The 20,590-nt window shown below is 33.9% G+C and overlaps 1 pseudogene; it reads left to right on the top strand.

Moving 5' to 3' along the window:
- Positions 1–11,763: 11,763 nt before the first annotated feature.
- On the top strand, positions 11,764–17,272 carry LOC116146910 (annotated as a pseudogene).
- The last annotated feature ends 3,318 nt before the right edge of the window (positions 17,273–20,590 follow it).

Here is a 20,590-nt window from a genome sequence, read left to right as displayed (position 1 = left end):
TTAGTTTAATTGTGGGGGCGTGGTTGTAATAAATGAAAATTGCAATGAATAGTAAATGGGTACCCCTGGGTATGGGTCCAATATTTTTTTACCCGTTTAGAACTAACCCTTTTGGACCCATACCCATTGGACTTGCCTATACCCACCCGACCTGCTTATTTTGCTAGGTCTAATTATTACCCATGATAAAATGATGAAGGTTTAAAAGAAAAGTGAAAAAAGGTTAAAAAAAAAAAATGGAGAAACATTTACAGGGAAAGTGAATGTAGAACCAGGGTTATAATTACCTACCCTGAGATGAGGATGTTGTATATATGCTAAACACTTTCCGAAAGAATGAAAAGATATTGGCAATGAGGAAGCCTTTGATGAAGCTTGTTGAATCTATCTATCTTCAAGAGAAAACATCATATACTATCAATAAAGTCATATAATACATAACGCACGTCACTTATGGATACATAATTTAATGAAATGCTCTATTATGATTAGTAAATATATTATATTATATAAATTATAAATTAAAAGTTATAAAAGATTTTTATTAAATGCTGAAAATTATTGTAAAATATTGTGGACCTTCCCCCTCCCCTTCATTCTTAAGTAATCCAAAAATTTGAGGGGCTTTAGTGTATTAATTCCATATCACTCAACTCTCTCACTTTCATCCCTTTTATTTTACTTTTCCTACTTTCATCTTTTCTTGAGTTATTATTAAATAGCACCACTAAATTATAACACGTTATTAGCACGAAGAACTTAACAAGTGTAATGTTGCACCTCCATTGAAAGTAAGTACTTCAATCTTATATATGTTCTTTAATCTCTGTTTCCGCCTTTATGACTGGATTTATTTATTTATTATTAAATTTCTCCTCTATGGTCGAATCTATTTATTATTGTTTGATTTCGCCTTTAAGGTCGGATCTATTTATTATTGTTAAATTCCGACTCTATGGTCGAATCTACTTATTATTGTTAAACTGCCTTTATGGTTGGATCTATTTATTATTGTTAAAATACCGCTTTCATGGCTAGATCTATTTATTATTTTTTAATACAACGTTTATGGTTGGATATGTTTTTATTATATTTTCAATAACCAACATTAATAATTGTGCTTCCATCTTATATATGATAATTGGACTTGAAGTTCCATAGATAAATATTGTTTTAGAACTTGAAGTTCTAAATACTAATTACAAACATGAAGTTTGTAAAACAGAGACAAAAAAAAGGACTTGAAGTTCCATAGCATGAAGATGAAGTTTTGTAAACATCCTTACTAGTGTAAAAAATTTTTAAGGGTGGACTTCGAAACTGAAACATCAATATCCAGTAATGGTGGAGACATTTGTATAGTAGATAGTGCAACAACTCACACCATCCTTCAGGATAGAAAATATTTCTTAGTTTTGACCTTTACTAAGGCTAAAATAAATACCATATTAGGGTTTGCAAACATAATTAAGGGCTCCGGAAGAGCAACACTCTTGTTACCAAGCATAACGAAATTAAGTATCCATGATGCTTTATATTCTAGCAAATCCAGAAGAAATTTGCTTAGCTTCAAATGTATACGAATCAATGTATACCACATTGAAATATTAAGTGAAAATGATGGAGAGTTTCTATGCATCACTACTAATATTTCATGTTAGAAGCATGTACTGGAGAAACTCCCTACTTTCTCATCAAGGTTATATTACACATTCTTGAAGAATATTGAAATCTATGCAGTTATGTAATAGAAGTTCACTGGTCCTGAACTTTTTAAAATTTGGCACAACCGTCTTGGTCACCCAAGATCTACTATGATGCGTAGGATCATAGAAAACTTGTTAGTAAACGACCCAGTTATGCAGTGGAAAACAAAAACATAAACTCTATGGATCATTCCTTAGAACCAAGATCCGGGTACAAAAATCATAGTTTATATAAAATAATCAAATCTGCAGAAAAATTAGTTCAAGGTTTAAGAAACCATACCCACGTTTGGAGGCTCCACCAATATTGTCTCTGAACGTGTTTGCTACCGATCCAAGTGTAGGATCGAATCGTAGAGGTCCACACGAAGATAATCACCAAGAACCAATGAGGGATTTGCTAGATTCTCCTTGGCCTTAAGAAATCAAGAAGAAAACAAAAGAAGTATTTCATTTTCAATCAAACAGTAAAAGTGGCGTGGGAGAGTTTTGGGGCTGAAGGTTTTTCTCTTTTTTTTAATCAAAATGAAATAATAAAAGCAACACTTATCATTTTCAACTAAAACCTTTTCTTTTATAGTGTTATTTTAGTTACCCTATTCCCATATGGAATGGGCTTGGGCTCCAACCCAAACACCCCCAAATTTGCCAAACACTCCCAATTTGATATTTTAATTTAATTCATCATTATCTCAATTAAAATCAATTAATATATATTTAATATATATTAATATTTAACAATAATGATAATTTATTTAAATATATGCAAACACATATTTAAACGGAATTTCACTTATTTAATTTTTCTAACAAATTAAATAAAGGCTACGACCTCAGCAAATTTAATTGCACTGTGAAATTACCAAAATACCCTTTCGCCCAAAAAGACGAAAACGCCCTTCTTTCTTCTTGGCTCTTAAATTATCTTCTATGTGTGTGACCCATAGGCTCCTCATCATACCGGTAGTGTATAGTATCGCGATTAACACCAATTAATCGTCTCACTAATACACAGACCAAGATTGGCCCCTAGCAAGGCATCATGGCCACCCGATAGATTCGGATTCAGCAAAGTAGCTACCTGTCAACGATATGGTTACCGTACAATTTGATCCTTTCATCATACGTTATCTCGACGAGACGAAGGCATAGAAATAGTGTCAACCTTCGATTACTCTCGATATTATGTATTTAGTTTCTAGACCAATGACCTATATTATAAGCTGGATAAAGCAACAACTCAATCCCACTATGGCCACAGTTTTAGTGTCATTGCTATATACCGAATTGCGCCATGAGATAACTTCTCCCGTACCCGGGAGTGATGAATCCTCTGTCAATCCACCATAGTCTTGATACACTCCTAGATGCAGCCAATCACCACCGTATTGACAGCTCTGAAAAGAACTGCGTTAAGCTAGTGTCAAACTGCACCAATCGGTGCACAAAGTGCTCTGGTGATCTCAAGTCTAAAGATCACATGCACCAGCATTCGTTAGAGGATTTGTTCCGTAGACACTGGGGTTACCATCCATATGGAATCCTCTGGTGGGTCAGTCCAGTGAACTTGCTGTGGTGTAATCGCCTACAGCAAGCACCCATGTGTTGCACCAGGTTGTCACCAAACAACCTTGACAAGTGAGATTTATCACTGCCTTTCAACAGGGTCGTTCAACACTATGATAGCCTTACCGTATTATTTGTGCCCTTACTTCAGAATAATACTAGGGCTACGGACGTTTCTAGAATGGCCACCTTATGTGCTCATAGGGTTCTCACTATCAAGATTTGAAACACTTGATACCCTCGTCACGATTCTACCATTCTAAGGACATATATCACTACATATTGCAATAATAATGATTTACGCAATATAGAATAAAATGCCTTTTATTGATTAATGAACATTATTGCAAAGAGTCAATTCTACAATAATTGATTGGCTCTAGGGCATCTACTCTAACAAACTCACATGTGTTAGAGTAGGTGCCCTAGAGCCAATTAATTATTGTATAGAATTGAATCTTTGTAATAATGTTTATTAATCAATAAAAGGTATTTTATTGTATATCATGTAAATCATAATTGTGTGTATTGATATATGTCTTTAGGATGGTAGAACTATGACAAGGGTATCAAGTGTTTCAAATCTTGATAGTGAGAACCCTATGATCACATATGGTGGCCATTCAAAAATGTCTATAGCCTCAGTATTATTTTGACCAAGGACGCAGATTATACTGTAAGGCTATCATAGTGTTGAACAACCCTATCAAAAGGCAGTGATTGATCTCACTTGTAAATGTTGTTTGCTGACAACTTAGTGCAACACATGGGTGCTTGCTATAGGCAAATTCATTGTACAGACCCACTAGAGGATTCCATATGGATGGTAACCCCAGTGTCTATAGAATGAATCCTCTAACAAATGGTGGTGCATGTGATCCTTAGACTTGAGATCATCGAAGCGCCTTGTGCACTGATTTGTGTAGTTTGATAATAGCCCATTGTAGTTCTATTTAGAGCTATCACTACAGTAGTGATTAGCTACATCGAGGAGTGTATCAAGACCATGGTGGATCGACAAAGGATTCATCACTCTCGGGTATGAGAGAAGTTATTTCACGATGCGATTCAGTGAATGGCAATGACATTAAAGCAGTGGCCACCGTGGTATTGAGTTGTTGCTTAATCTAATTTATAATTCCAGTCATTGGTGTTAGCATGTGATCAGGTTTATGCAGCAGAAAAACACAATTTAAAAAAAAATAAAAACCGATCATATGCTTTAATCCCAAATCTGGGTGCAGATTATAATGTTTACAAGTTTTTGCATTACAACAATACAGAAAATCCATAAAAGGATTTAGAATGCTTACACATATTTGGAAACTCCTTCGAATATCTCTAATTATGCTCATGAACACTGTTTACAGCACTGTTCACTGGCTACTATTTAGCAACACTGTTCATCGGTTACTATTCATTAACGCTGTTCACGTGATTCTTCACTAATCGATCCAAAGTATGATTGCACTCACAAAAATCCACACAAAGACAATCCGCAGAACCCTTGATTATTTTGCTAGAACAATCAAAGGGCTTAAAGAATCAAGAAAGTAGAAAAAGAAAATTTTTCTTTTCACTCAAGAGTGAAACGTGAGAGAGAGTAAAAATAGGGTGGCTAGGGTTTTTGAATATTGATAATTCTCATTTGTTTTAATTTTGAGTTGCACTTATATAGTGCAACAATTAAAACCCTACTCCACTTAGGAATAGGCATGGGCTCCAAGCCTAATTCACCCTTGCAACCAAACACCCCCTTTGTGGTACTTTAATTAATTAATTATTATTATAATTAAAATCAATTAATATATAATAATATATTAACATTTAATTAATGATAATAATTCATTTAAATATATATAGAGATATATTTAAATATAATCTCACTAATATAATTTTAATATTAAAATTAAATACAGGCAACAACCTCAACAAATTTAAATGCACTTTGAGATTACCAAAATACCTTTCATCCTAAAAGACGAAAGAACCTTCTCACAAATTGATTCTTAAATGATCTTCTAAGTGTGTGACCCGTAGGCTCCTTGTCATATCCGTAGTGTATAGTATCACAATTAACATCAATTAATCGTCTCACTACACATAGACCAAGATTGGCCCCTAGCAAGGCATCATGGCCACCTGATAGATTCAGATTCAGCAAAATCGCAGCCTGTCAACGGTATTGTTACCGTGCAATCCAATCCTTTCATCATTTTTTATCTCATCGAGACTGAGGTACAGAAATAATGTCAACCTCAGATATCCTTGACATGTTTGTATTCAATTAATAGACCAATGACTGGAATAATAAATTGGATTGAGCACAAACTCAATCCCACTGTGGCCACAGATTTAGTGTCATTGCCATTTATTGAATTACCCAATGAGATAACTTCTCCCATACCCAGGAGTGATGAATCCTTTGTCAATCCACCATAGTCTCGATACACTTCTCAATGTAGCCAACACTACCGTATTGATAGCTCTGAATAGAACTACATTGGGCTAGTGTTAAACTACACTAATTGGTGCACAAGGTGCTCCGGTGATCTCAAGTCTAAAGATCACATGCACCACCACCCATTAGAGGATTTATTCCACAAACACTAGGGTTACCATCCATATGAATCCTCTAGTGGGTCTGTCCAGTGAACTTGCCTCTAGCAAGGACCCATGAGTTGCACCAGGTTGTCGGCAAACAACCTTGACAAGTGAGATCAGTCATTGCCTTTCGACAGGGTTGTTCAACACTATGATAGCCTTATCATATTATCTGTATCCTTGGTCAGAATAATACTAGGGCTACAAACGTTTCTATAATGGCCACCATATGTGATCATAGGGTTCTTACTATCAAGATTTGAAACACTTGATACCCTCGTCATGGTTCTACCATCCTAAAGACATATATCATTACTTATAACTATGATTTACACGATATAGAAGAATATGCCTTTTATTGATAAATAAGCATTTATTACAGAGTCAATTTTACAATAATAGATTGGCTCTAGGGCACCTACTCTAACAATTGGTCTAGTAAATGAATACAAAGATATCAAGGATAACTGAGGTTGACATTATTTCTGTACCTCAGCCTCAATGAGATAACAGATGATGAAAGGATTTGATTGCACTGTAACCATATTGTTGATAGGTAGCTATTTTGCTGAATCCGAATCTATCGGGTGGCCATGATGCCTTGCTAGTGGCCAATCTTAGTTTGAGTGTAGTGAGGCAATTGATTGGTGTCAATCATGATACTACTCACTACCGATATGATAAAAAGCCTACGGGTCACACACTTAGAAGATAGTTTAAGGATGATAAATTTTGGAAGGGTATATTCATCTTTTAGATGAATGGGCATATTGATAATGTTGTTGTATAATTAAATTTACTGAGGTTATAGCCTATGTCCAATTTTATTATTGGAGTAATTTAGCAAAATTATGAATTTAATTATTAGAGTTAATATTAATATTTAAAATAAATAATTAAGTTGGGTTAATATGTAATTCTACCGAAGTTTGGGTTGTTGCTAAACTTGAGAGGTGGAAGGGATATTTGCCTTATTAGATAAATGAAGCAAAATTAGGTTTATTCAACCTAATTTCATTTGAGTCGTGGGACAACCTTTTTTAAGAGAAATTTTTCTCTTCTTTTTCTCTACATTCAATCTTCCAAATTCTTGATTCCTTAAAGCCAAGAATTAATTCTAGCAAAATTAATTCTTGGTCATTGTGGTACTATCTTTGTGTGGATGATGTGAGTTCGATTCTATTCAGAGACATTGACGGAGCCTCCAATCACATGTATAATCAAATCCTTGTATGGATTTATGTTATTTCAATTTAAGCATGTAAAATATATACACATCAAACCCTGATATTGGCAAAATCAGAGTGATCGATGGGCAAAATTAATTGTTTTTCTGTTGCTAACGTTCATCGATTACTAACAACATGGGCACCAATTAAAGAACCTAAAAATTTTGTTACCTAATGAGAGTGCTTGTTTTGCTTGCTCATGAGGCAAATTGGCACTTAAGCCATCAATCACTAAAGTTTGTCTAAAACCCCCATCATTTTTACAAAGAACTCATAGGGACATATGTAGATCTATTCACCCACCGAGTGGACCTTTCCGCTACTATATGGTACTGATTGATGCATCAACACAATGGTCACATGTTTCTCTACTATCAACTCGTAATGTTGTCTTTGCTAGATTGCTAGCACTAATTATCAGATTACGGGCACACTTTTTAAATTACCCAATTAAAGCAATCCATTCGGACAATGCAGGCAAGTTTACCTCAAAGACATTTGATGACTATTCTACAGCAATGGGAATTGATGTTGAGCACCTAATACTACATGTGCATACGCAGAATGGTATCGCAGAGTCATTTATAAAGCATATCCAATTAATTGCAAGAACTTTGCTAGTACGTATGCAATTACTGACTTCTACCTGGGCTCATATTGCTTTACATGCTACAACATTAATTCGCCTAAGACCCATTGCATATCATCAATACCATCCAATACAACTTGTATTTGGACATCAGCCTAATATATCCCATTTAAGAACTTTTGGTTGTGTAGTGTAAGTTCCAATTGCACCCACTTAACGAACCAAAATGGGACCCCAACGTCGTTTGGCAATATATGTTGGCTATGACTTACCATCCATAATAACATATCTTGAGCCCCTGAAGGGTGATCTGTTTACTGTACGTATTGTAGATTTCCATTTTGATGATACAAAATTTCCTCCTTAAGGGGAAAGGTAAAGCCTCTTGGAGTAAGGCCTGAAATTTCTTGGAAAGTAAATTCCATGTCTCATTTAAATCCTTGCACATCTTAATCTGAAATTGAAGTGCAAAGAATAACACATTTGCAAAACATTGCCAACCAAATGCCTGATGCATTTACAGATGCAGCAAAAATAACGAGATCATACATTCCTGCTATAAATACACCAGCAAGGATTGATGTTACCAATGAACAGTCCATGCGAGAAGCAATCGATTCATTTGTTACACGACAGAAGTGTGGTAGGCCTATTAGAGCCAAGGATACTATTCCCAGGAAACAAAAGGCACGGAATCAAATAGGTGTCAATATTGACAATGCTAGAATAATTGACAATTCCACATCTTCTAAACTAACTCTAGAAGTGTTAACAATCCTTGAAAGGACACAAGCCCCGAAAGAGGAAGAAATCCCTAAAGGAATACAAGAACATAGAAATGAAGAAATTTCTATAAACTATGCTCACTTTTGAGAAATGTGGAATCGTGAGACAACAATTGTCGATAACATATTCTCATATGCAGTAGCTACTAAAATTATGAATGATGAATTTGAGCCACGTTCTGTTGATGAATGTCAAAAGAGACATGATTGGCCAAAATGGGAAGAGGCAATTCAAGTAGAATTAACCTCTTTAGCAAGACCTCATGTATTTGGACCTGTAGTCCAAATGCGTGAAAACGTGAAACCTGTAGGATACAAATGGGTATTCACAAGGAAATAGAATGAGAAAAATGAGATTGCTAGGTTCAAGACCAGACTAGTGGATCAAGGTTTCTTGTAGAGACCAGGGATTGACTTTGATGAGACATATTCACCAGTGATGGATGCTATCACATTTCGATATTTGATTAGTTTATTAGTCTCCAAAGGACTTGATATGCATCTCATGGCCGTTATCACTGTGTATTTGTATGGTATATTGGATACTGATATCTATATGAAAATCCTTGAAGGATTCAAAGTGCTGAAAGCAAATAAAAGGAACATGTATTCAATAAAGATCTTTATATGGGTTGAAACAATTAAGACGAAAGTGGTATAATCGTCTCAATGAATATTTGATGAAGGAAGGATACATCAATAATCCTGTATGCCCATGTGTTTTCATAAAAAGGTCAGAATCAGGATTTGCAATTGTGGCAGTATATGTCATGACATGAACTTAATAAGGACTCATGAAGAGCTCACAAAAGCTGTTGAGTGCTTAAAAGGAGAATTTGAAATGAAGGATCTGGGGAAAACCAAGTATTTTCTCGGCTTGCAGATCAAGCATTGTTTAGATGAAATTTTGCTCTATCAATCAAATTATACTAAAAAGATCTTTAAGCGATTTAATATGGATAAATCGCACCCCTTGAGTATCCTAGTGGTAGTTCAGTCTCTTGATCCTAAAAGTGATCTATTTTGTCCTAAGGAAGATGATGAAAAGATGCTTGGTCCTAAAGTACCGTATCTAAATGCAATAGGACCTTTGTTATATTTGGCACAATGTACGAGACCAGACATAACATTTGCAGTGAATCTGTTGGCAAGATCTAGCTCTGCACCAACTCACCGACATTAGAATGAGATCAAATATGTCTTTCGTTACCTCAGTGCAACAAAAGATTTGGGATTATTTTTTATTCAAGGAAATTTATTAATGATCCTAAATCAGTTGGCTATACAGATGTCGGGTACCTTTCTGATCCTCACAAAGCCCACTCGCAGACAAGATATGTTTTCACTCATAATGTTACTACAATATCATGGCGCTCTACAAAATGGACATTGGTTGTTACTTCCTCCAACCACTCTGAGATTCTTGCACTTGATGAAGCCAGTCGAGAATGCCTATGGTTAAGATCTGTCATCCATCATATTAAAGTACATGCAAATTGCCATGTACCTCAGATGCTCTTACAATTATAAATGAAGACAATGCAGCATGTATTGCTCAAGTCAACGGAAGATATATCAAAGGAGACAAAACCAAGCATATTTTACTGAAGTTCTTTTATACTCACGAACTATTAGCACTTTAAATAAGTCCAATAAACTAGAATGCCTATTAGCACATTAAATAAGATAAATTATATTAAATGACATTGTTTTAGAGTGGAGTTGGAAAGTATCATTTTCTGAAAATTCTCACAAACTTCAAAAAAAAAAAAAAAAATGACATTTTACACAAATCTAAAGGTGAAAATGCCCTCGTATATAATAACCCCTAGCCTATTCACCTATCTTCTTCAATTACTCCTTTTCATTTAAAACAATTGCTTTTGCTTAAGTTTTTATATTATTTTATTTTCAAATCACTAAAGTATTAATTATTGTTTTTGCGCTGCATAAGGTAACCTTTAGAGTTGCTAAGTGTACCCAATTTAACTTTAAATTTTAAAAACTTTTAATGAGAATTACTAGTTAAAAAGAAGTTATCATTTTTATTAATATATGTAATTTTTACTCTTAAACTTGTCTTTCCTTTTAATATAAATGATGAAAGTTCAAACTCTTGAATATAAATATATTCAATCTACATATATCCATACTCTAAATTCGAATATTTACTCAAATTTTATATTTTAATGTTTTGTCCGTCAAAATATCTCACATACCCCATTTTAAATGATGTATCATCTTAAAGTAGTATTTACATCCCATCTATTAAATCATTATTTCATTGACATGCCAATATCACATAAGTTAACACATATTTGAGATGTTTTCCAAGAAGAGTATGAGTATTCTAACATTAGTTTGAGATTATGAAATGAGTTTATTTTATTTTCAAGCTGTGAAATTGTTTAGTATGACCGCAGCGACTTCATAAGGATGTGTACTATTATAATACTCAATACTCTTATTGTTTTTCAAGAAGAGCATGAGTATTCTAATATTACTTTCCTATCTTTTTATAATTTCGCAAGGGTGTGTTTGATAGATTTTTAATACTTTATAACAATACGGTTACATTTAATACTAAATCATTTTATCGGTGAAAATGAAATAAAACCTTAATACAAGTTTACAAAAATTTAGTTAAAGAGTTGATGTAAGGGGTTAAAATTTGAGGGCAGGTTGAAAGTAATTGCAGGGTTATGGTCCCAACTATCGTCATTGTCTTTCCCCAAACAAAAATCTTCCTTCAATCTACAGCTACTCTATCTATAAACCAACAAGCTCAAGAGGTGTTTGTATGAATTTATGAAAATTAGCTTATAAGCAACAATCTAATATAAGCATTTGAAATTTTAAGCAATTATGTGTTTGGTTAAAGTATTTATAAGTGGCTGATAAGTAATTAACGTGTTTGATAAAATATAGCTTATAAATATATTTTATTATAAAATGACTAAAAAATGTATTATATTAAACAAGGATATACTATGGAATTTTAAAATTAAATAAAGATAATGTGGTAATATACTTGGTCAAACTAGCTTATAAGTAAAATTCTTATAAGACAAAAAAAGTACCTCCATCCAACTTTTTTTTTTTTTTTTTATAAGCTCAAAAAGGTTATAAATAAACAGATCAACTTAATTTTAGAACTTATAAGCAGTGCTTATAAGCTTAAACAAAAACTCCTAAATCCACTAAAACCTTCCACATGGCTTATAAGCTTAAGCTTAGACAAAGACTCCTAAATCCACTAAAACCTTCCACACTCCCTCTCTTCGATGGCACAAAATCTACCTCTGCCTCTTCTCCTAAAGCCTCTCTTTCTTAACCAAAACCAACACAGTCCTCAATCCACAACGCCCTCATCACCACAACAACAGACGACTTCATCACCTCCCTCTTTTACTCTTCTTATATTAGACTTCCTTCACCAACAAAACCCCTCGCACACTTCTTCACAACCCTTTAACTCTCCATCTTCCATACCCAGTGACAGAACCCGAATTGGGAAGTCACGTGACGTTAACCGTGGGAAACCCTGGTCAAACCACCGCCTCTCCGGTGAAGGTCAGTGGGTTCTCCAATCTTTAATTGATGAATCTTTTGATGTTAAAAATATTGATAGTGTTTTGTTACAGTTATTTGAGTCTTATCGGGAAAACCGAGATGTAAAGATTGATGCTTTGAGTTTTGATATGTTGGGTATTGTTTAGAGGTGGAAAAAATGGGCCGGGTTAGGTGGGCCAACCCTAACCCGGCCCGTAAAAAAGAGGGCTCAAACCGGCCCTCCTTAATGGCGGGCCGGGTTGCGCCCAACCCGCCAGCAACCCCCGGGTGGGCCGGGTTGCACAATGGTAACCCGGCGGCCTGCGGGTTGCTAATTTGTCCTCTTTGCAAGAGGCCCGCAACCCGGCGGGTTGCTGGCAGGTTGGCATAGCCAACCCGCCGGGTTGGCTGTTGCCAACGGCCAACCCGCCAGGTTGCCCCAAAAAAAAAAAAAAATGTAAATCTTTTTTATTTTTTTCAATTACACTTTTACCCTTGAAATATAGCCGTTTTATAGCCGTTGGAGGGGTTTTTTTCGTCATTTTCTTTCTCTATTTTTTTCTATAAATTGGCCCTAAACTCTCATATTTTTCTCACAACTCAAATTCTCTCATTTTCTCATATTCTCTATTCTAATCTCTATTCTCTCAACTCTCAAGTCTCAATTATTCATTTATTCTCTTAATATTTTTGTTATCAATTTGCTCTTATTTTAATTTTTATTAGGTTTTGCAATTTTCAATTCATATTTCCAATTTCCATATTCCAAATCTCTTTCTTTAATTTTTATTTCTTCTACATCATTTTTTTTTTCAACTACAAGTCTACAATGGATAGATATTTCTCTCCCATCAATTTCAATGAGGAAGAAAACTATTATCCTAGTCCTAGTCCCGCTGATTTTACTATGAATGCAGGAGATTCAAATAGTCCCGCTGTCCCAATCCCAGTCTCAGAATCCGATACACCTCAAAATATGCCGTCGATTCCAACAGCGCCCGGTGGTTCTAGAAGTCGTCCTCGTAATCGTCGTCCTCGTCCAACTTCATCTCAAGCTGAGGCGGGATCATCAACTGCCGTCGAAAGCGAAAACAGACACACATCAGACGTTTGGGCGCATTTCGACAAGTTTTACGAGACAGAAAATGGCGTTCAAGTCAAGAAAGCAAGATGCAAATATTGTGCAAATGTTTATAAAGCTGATTCAGGTAATGGTACTAGTACTTTAAAAAGGCATGCTAATAAACATATTAATCAACATGGAAATAGAGAAAGCAATCAAACTCAAATAACTAATATGGGTACTACTTGGCGTTATAATTCTGATGTATATAGGGAACAGTTAGCTTTATATATTGCTGCATCTGATCAACCTATTAATATGGCAGAAGATAAATATTTTGAAAGATTTGTTCAAAATTCATTTTTTCCAGGATTTAAAAGTTATTCTAAAACTGCAACTAGAAATGATTTAATAAAATTGTTTAAAAAAATGAAATTAGAATTAAAAAATAAATTTCATACTTGTCATATTAGTGTGGCTTTAACTGCTGATATTTGGAGTGGTAGAGCTAAACAAGATTATATTTGTGTGACTAGTCATTATTTTGATAATGAATTTAAATTAAATAAATCTTTATTAGGATTTAGATTAATGGATGTGGATCATAGTGGTTTAGAAATCTATAATAAAATTATTGAAGTTTTAGAAGATTATGATATTATTGATAAAGTGATAAGTTTAACTTTAGATAATGCAAGTTCTAATAGTAAAGCTATAGAATTTTTTCAAAATAATTATCTTTTATATAATAATTTGAAGTTTTTTCACCAACGTTGTGCATGTCATGTTATTAATTTAATTGTGAAAAGTGGTATGAAAACAATTAAAAAAAATATTGATAGAATTAGGGAATCTTTAGCTTGGATTACTAGTAGTAATAAAAGAAATGCTGAATTTCAAGAAGCTTGTATAAAATCAAATATGTCTCCTAGAACTTTTGCATTAGATATGCCTGTTAGATGGAATAGTACTTATTTAATGCTTGATTCATGTTTACCTTATGCTAATATAATTAGTTATTTTGTAGCAAATAATAGAGGTCCTCATCATTTGGTAGAAAATGATTGGAAGATAGCTAAAGTATTTCATTCTTTTCTCAAATGTTTTTACCAAGCCACTTTACAACTTTCTGGTGTGTATTATCCTACTAGTCCATTGGTAATACATGCAATTATAAAAATTTCCGAGTTATTTACAAAAAACAAAGACAATGAAATTTTACATGCACCAATAAAGGCAATGGAAATATTTTTTTTGAAATATTGGAAACCCGTTCCTTTTCTTTATTGTTTAGGTGCTATATTTGATCCTAGAATTAAATTAGCACGTTTAGAAAATGGTCTTGACAATTTAAGTGAAAATTTACAAAACGAATCATATATCAATCAAATAGGAGAGGTAAAAAATAGTCTTTTCGAAGTATATTTCCAATATGAAAACAGGTATGGGAACCCGCAGTCGCAAAGAGGCGAAATATCCAGAGAAGCTGTAGCAGAAGAAACAAATGAAGACTTATTCTCTTGGAATGCACTGAATAGGCCGAAGAGGACCCGAGTCCGAAGCACAGCCTCCTCTTCAGAAGCACCACCACCAACAACAACAACAACTAATATGCTGTCCTCCATGGAGTCGCAGAGTAATGAACTTCAACAATATTTGGCAACCCCCGAAATGTTTTCAACAGGTCACTTTGATCTCTTAGAGTATTGGAGAGCCAGAAAATGTATTTTTCCGGTATTATCAAGACTTGCCTTGGATGTTTTCGCTGTTCCTGTCTCAACCGTCTCATCCGAACAAACATTTAGTGCAAGTGGAAGGATTTTAAATGAAAGGAGGACTAAACTTGCTCCAAAAATGATTGAAGTCCTCACATGTCTTCGAGATTGGGAACGATCGCGCCATCAAGATCAATACGAGGTTATCGACAATGCTTTAGTAGAATCATTTCAATTTTGTAATATAGATGATACAGATGAGGGAGGTCCTAGTGAACCACCCCCAATTTAGTTGTTTTGTAAAATGTAATTTGTAAATTAATTGTCAATTATTGCACTCTTTTTTCTTTACCAAGTTTTTCTCCCATTGGGTTTTTCTTGGTGAGGTTTTTAACGAGACAATAATTGTTGTAATTTCTTATTTTATTTTTTGATAAATGAATAAGTCTAATTTTTCTTATATTACAATTTTATTGTATTAAAATTGAATTAATATTTGAAATGTTAACAAAAAAAAAAAATTGAATTGAATTGAATTATTGATATTTGAAAAGTTAACTAAAAACAATTATATTTATAATTATTTATTTGAAAAGATAAATTAAAAAAACAAAAAAAATAAAAAAACACAAAAAAAAAAAGAAAATCGGGCTAACCCGGCCCGGACCGTGCCTAACCCGGCGGGTTAGGGCTGGCGGGCCGGGCTGAGCCAACCACTCTCCCTAAATTGGCGGGCCTAACCCGGCCCGTCTTTGTTGGCGGGCGGGTTAAGCCCAGCCCGCCAAAGCATGTAACCCGCCGCGGGCCGGGCCGGGCGGGTTACTTTTCCACCTTTGGTATTGTTGAGGGTTTAGGGTTTTACAAGATATGTGACTTGGCGTTGAGTGTGTTTGAGTGGTTTAGGAGTCGTAAAGATTGTGAGTTGGTCTTGAATGGTTCTGTTATAACTGTAATTATTAGTATGTTAGGGAAAGAAGGTAAAGTTTCGGCTGCGGCCTCGTTGTTGAATAGTTTGCATAAAGATGGGATTGATATTGATGTTTGTGCTTATACTTCATTCATAAGTGCTTATGCTAGCAATGGGAGGTATCGGGAGGCTGTGATGGTGTTCAAGAAGATGGAGGAGGAGGGGTGTAAACCTGATTTGATCACTTACAATGTGATTTTGAATGTGTATGGGAAAATGGGTATGCTCTGGAATAAGATTCTGACTCTAGTAGAGGGAATGAAGAATGCCGGAGTTGCCCCAAATTCTTATATTTATAATACGCTTATAAGTGGTCGTCGGCGGGGTTCTTTGTATGAAGAAGCAGCTTGGGTTTTTGAGGAAATGAAATTAGCAGGTTTTAGTCCAGATAAGGTTACTTATAATGCCTTGTTGAATGTTTATGGGAAGTCTAGGCGGCCTAAAGAAGCCGTGGAGGTATTAAGGGAGATGGAGGTTAATGGCTGTTCACCCAGTAGTGTGACTTACAATTCATTGATATCAGCTTATGCCAGAGTTGGTTTGTTGGAAGAGGCGATGGAGCTTAAAAACCAGATGGTGGAAATAGGGATTAAGCCTGATGTTTTAACTTACACCACCCTCTTATCCGGGTTTGAGAAAGCCGGGAAGGATGAGTCCGCAATGAAGGTTTTTGAGGAGATGAGAAGTGCAGGGTGGAAGCCAGATATTTGTACTTTTAATGTTTTGATTAAGATGCATGGAAACAGGTGGAAGTTTGTGGAGATGATGAAGGTTTTTGATGAGATCAAGAGATGCAATTGTAACCCAGACATTGTTACTTGGAACACACTTCTGGCATTAATTGGGCAGAATGGATGGACTCGCAAGTGTCAGGTTTGTTCAAGGAGATGAAGAGGGCAGGGTTCATTGCTGGGAGGGACACTTTCAACACCCTAATTGGTGCATACAGTCGTTCTGGTTCTTTTGACCAAGCCATGGCTGTTTATAAGAGAATGCTGGAAGCTGGAGTTACACCGGATCTTTCCACCTACAATACTGTTTTGGCAGCTTTGGCTCGGAGAGGGATGTGGGAACAGTGTGAGAAAATAGTTGCTGAAATGAAAGATGGTTGTTGGAAACCCAATGAGCTAACATACTGTTCATTGCTTCATGCTTATGCCAATGGCAAGGAGATTAACCGGATGCTTACTCTTGCAGAAGAAATATTCTCTGGTCTGATTGAACCTCATGCTGTGCTCTTGAAGACCCTTGTTTTGGTTAATAGTAGAAGTGACCTCCTTATAGAAACAGAGCATGCCTTCTTAGAGTTGAAGAAAAAAGGATTTTCCCCTGACATAACCACTCTAAATGCCATGATTTTGATTTATGGCAGGAGGCAGATAGTTACCAAAACAAATGAGATCTTGAGCTTCATGAAAGAGAGTGGGTTCACTCCTAGATTGAAAACCTACAATAGGTTGATGAATATGTACTGCAAATTGTTGGAAAGTTCATAAATTATAGCAGAGAAGACAACACCCATATGTTAATATAATTTAAGATTTGAAGATACGGTTATTTTTTAACCCCTCTAAAGTTTAGTAATTTAAGATCACCCCTGGTTGGATATTTTTTTAAGACATGGCGTCTAAAAGTTGACTATAATCTCTTAACTATGATCCAAAGACTTTAAATTTATTGAAATCCAAAAGAATTAGAATTTGTTATTTTATCATCCTTTAAACACAATGTATTTAGGTCAACAAATATTTTGCATTATGACTTATAAAAGTTCAGACTTCAGTTGTTCAAGTGAAGCAATAAAATATTTTGTGTATTTTATCAAATACTATTTTAAATAAAGCAGCTTACTGCATCTCATTCAAACGGTTTTAAGTGATAGGGTAGAAAGTAATATTAATTGTAACTATTAGGCCATGTTTGGTTACAAACTCATTTCCAAATTTTTTTATTTTTTATTTTTTTGTAAAATGTATGACAAACGTTTCTATATGATTTTTTTTAATTTTATTGTCAACCAAACAAGAGAATGTAAGAGCAAAAAGAGATAAAAATTTCAAATAAATAAATAATAATAACAATAATTAAATTTTTTCTCTTTTTCTCCTTTTGTTCTCACTTTTCTCTCTTAAAAGAAACACTTATTTTTAAAACAATATTTTTATGACGAAATTAAATTTTTTTATATTTAAAACATTGATCAAGATAAACAAAATAAGTGGTAATTTGAAAAGATTTTATCAAAAATAACAAATTTTGTATTTTTCATTATAATCTGTGTTTTCAAACATTCATACCAAATGTGTTCTTTATTTCACATTTTTTAAATATTATTTTCAAGGCAACATAGATTGTGTTTCCATTTGTCGTATTCGTTTTCAATATTTTCAAAAAAACAGAATTTTTTTTCTACAAATTCTCACACATTCTTAAAAGAAACATTGTTAAATTTTTTTAAATAACAAGATCACAAGTTTCTAACCATTGAACATTATAAGGAATTAGTCAAAAAATAATCATTTCTAATACCTGTTGACGCTTGATTTTAGATGCCAACGACTCGCTCGTGGGAAACGCTGAGCTGACTTAGGAGACACACGTGAATGGATCCATGAGATTTGAATATGGAGCTGAGATTATATATTTTGCAGAAAAATAAACAAAAGATTGGCAAGAAGGGGTTTTTATAGTGGTTCGGATGCTCAACAGGTGACTCTTACATCCACTGTTATTTTATTACTCACTGACTATTTCTATGATATTGCTTGTAAGACATACAAAGAGGAAGAAATACAGTGTTTACAGAGAGAGAATAAAATGAAGCTCAAATATCAGCCTAACCTCCTTCTTCGGGAAGAGGAGTGCCCATTTATACATCTAAACACTCAATGTAATGAGTGTCTTGCAAGTTGCCTTGACACATGGAAGACTCTCGTCCATTCATTTCTCAAAAGGAGATATGGTTGGTGAGAATATCTTTGGAGATATGGGCTTGGTAGCTTGTACAAGAAGACATTAAATGAGCTGACAGAGGCTTGACTTTTTAGGCATAACAATACCAATCCAATAACTCTTTACAAAAATACATTTTTTAGCTCAATATAAACTGGGTTTATTAGAATAAATTCAAGATAAAAATTGGAATATACTACGTTGTCACGTAGCATTTTGACATCCAAAAACAAAACAAAATGAAAGAATTTGTTAACTCTTCACCACAATTAATCTCCATGTTACAGTAATAAAAAACTACTCCAATTTGTTAATTCCTCTGTTAGTCGCTAATGGGGTTTGCATAGCGGAAATTAAAAATAAAATCCCCAACAACAACATTGAACCCAAAAACCTTATACCCGATCTACGTTATTTATATATAAAATGATACTGAATATAAAATTTCCAGATTTCATACCAGCATTTGGAGGCTCCTTCAATCGATACGAATCGCTCCCACTCTAAGATAAGAGTGAACTCTCGGTATCCACACGAAGGTAGAATGACGATCGACTTGTAGTCCCAAGTGCTAGCAAGACACACAAGCAAAAAGGATTCAAAATTTTTCTTCAAGAAAAATTCTCTTCTCCACCAAGTGAAAAACATGAGAGAGAGTAAGGTGAGTAGCTTATTTAATTAATGTGTTCTATCATTTTATTTTGATTTTAAGTTGCCTTTTACATGCAACAAAAATTAAAACCCTAGTCTAGTTAGGAATAAATTTATTCCATGACTAGAATAGTAAATCCTTGTTGCCAAACAAGGTAATAATCCACATGGCATCTTATTCAAATTCAAATATGATTTTCATATTCATATATTATCTTTATTAATCTCATCAAATATTAATATTGAATATATATTTAAATTCAAATATGAATTTCATATTTCATATATCTTTATATTACCATTAGTAATATCATCAAATATTAATATTGAATATATATTTAAATTCAAATATGAATTTCATATTTCATATATCTTATCTTCACTAATAGTAATATCATCAAATATTAATATTAAAAATATATATATATATATATATAATATTTAAATATATAATCTCACTAATTTTAATTTCAATATTGATGCACTGAATTTATAACATGCAATGTGTAGCAAGTGCATTAGTCACAAAAAGTAATAAAGTAATAAGTAGAGTATCGTTCTCACGAGGATAGTGTTACTAAGTACTGATTTATCTAGTTTAAGTCATACTTGAAGCAACAATAAATTGGATTGATGGAAAATTAATGAACTAAATACAAATTAACAAAATATAAATGAATGATAATGAAATTAAAGCAAAACCCAACAACTTAACTAATTAAACAATGCAAAAAAAAAAAAAAAAAAAATGCTAGGGTGTTGATTTCTCCTAGATACGCTAACCCAAATCATAGAATCTACTACCCAAGTTCTAATTCTTTGATTGAAAATCGAAATCCCTAAGTTGTAAAACATACCTTCTCAAGCTATATTTTCCTACTTATCCCTATTAAACTTCCACACCCAATAAAATGAAGATCAATAGTTCAATGTCTTTTAAGCTTTATGGAATTCTATCTAGATTTCATAGATCGCTAAACATATCTCTAGCATTTGCTTGGTCTACGGTATTTATCCCAAGAGGCACAATCAAAAATCACTTCTCAATCTCATTGTGAACAACACGCATTTGAATGGTGATCAAGCATCCAAAAGTCATTAAGCAAAGAGATAAACACTCAATCATGAAATTAAAACTTAAAGTAAATCAATTCATATAAATTTGAATCATTGTATCAAGGTTACATCAAACCCTAGCTAAACAACTCAGT

The sequence above is a fragment of the Pistacia vera genome, unplaced genomic scaffold (assembly GCF_008641045.1).
Source record: "Pistacia vera cultivar Batoury unplaced genomic scaffold, PisVer_v2 Contig485, whole genome shotgun sequence".
In the NCBI taxonomy this organism is placed as follows: Eukaryota; Viridiplantae; Streptophyta; class Magnoliopsida; order Sapindales; family Anacardiaceae; genus Pistacia; species Pistacia vera.
This window is presented reverse-complemented; position numbering and strand designations above follow the sequence as displayed.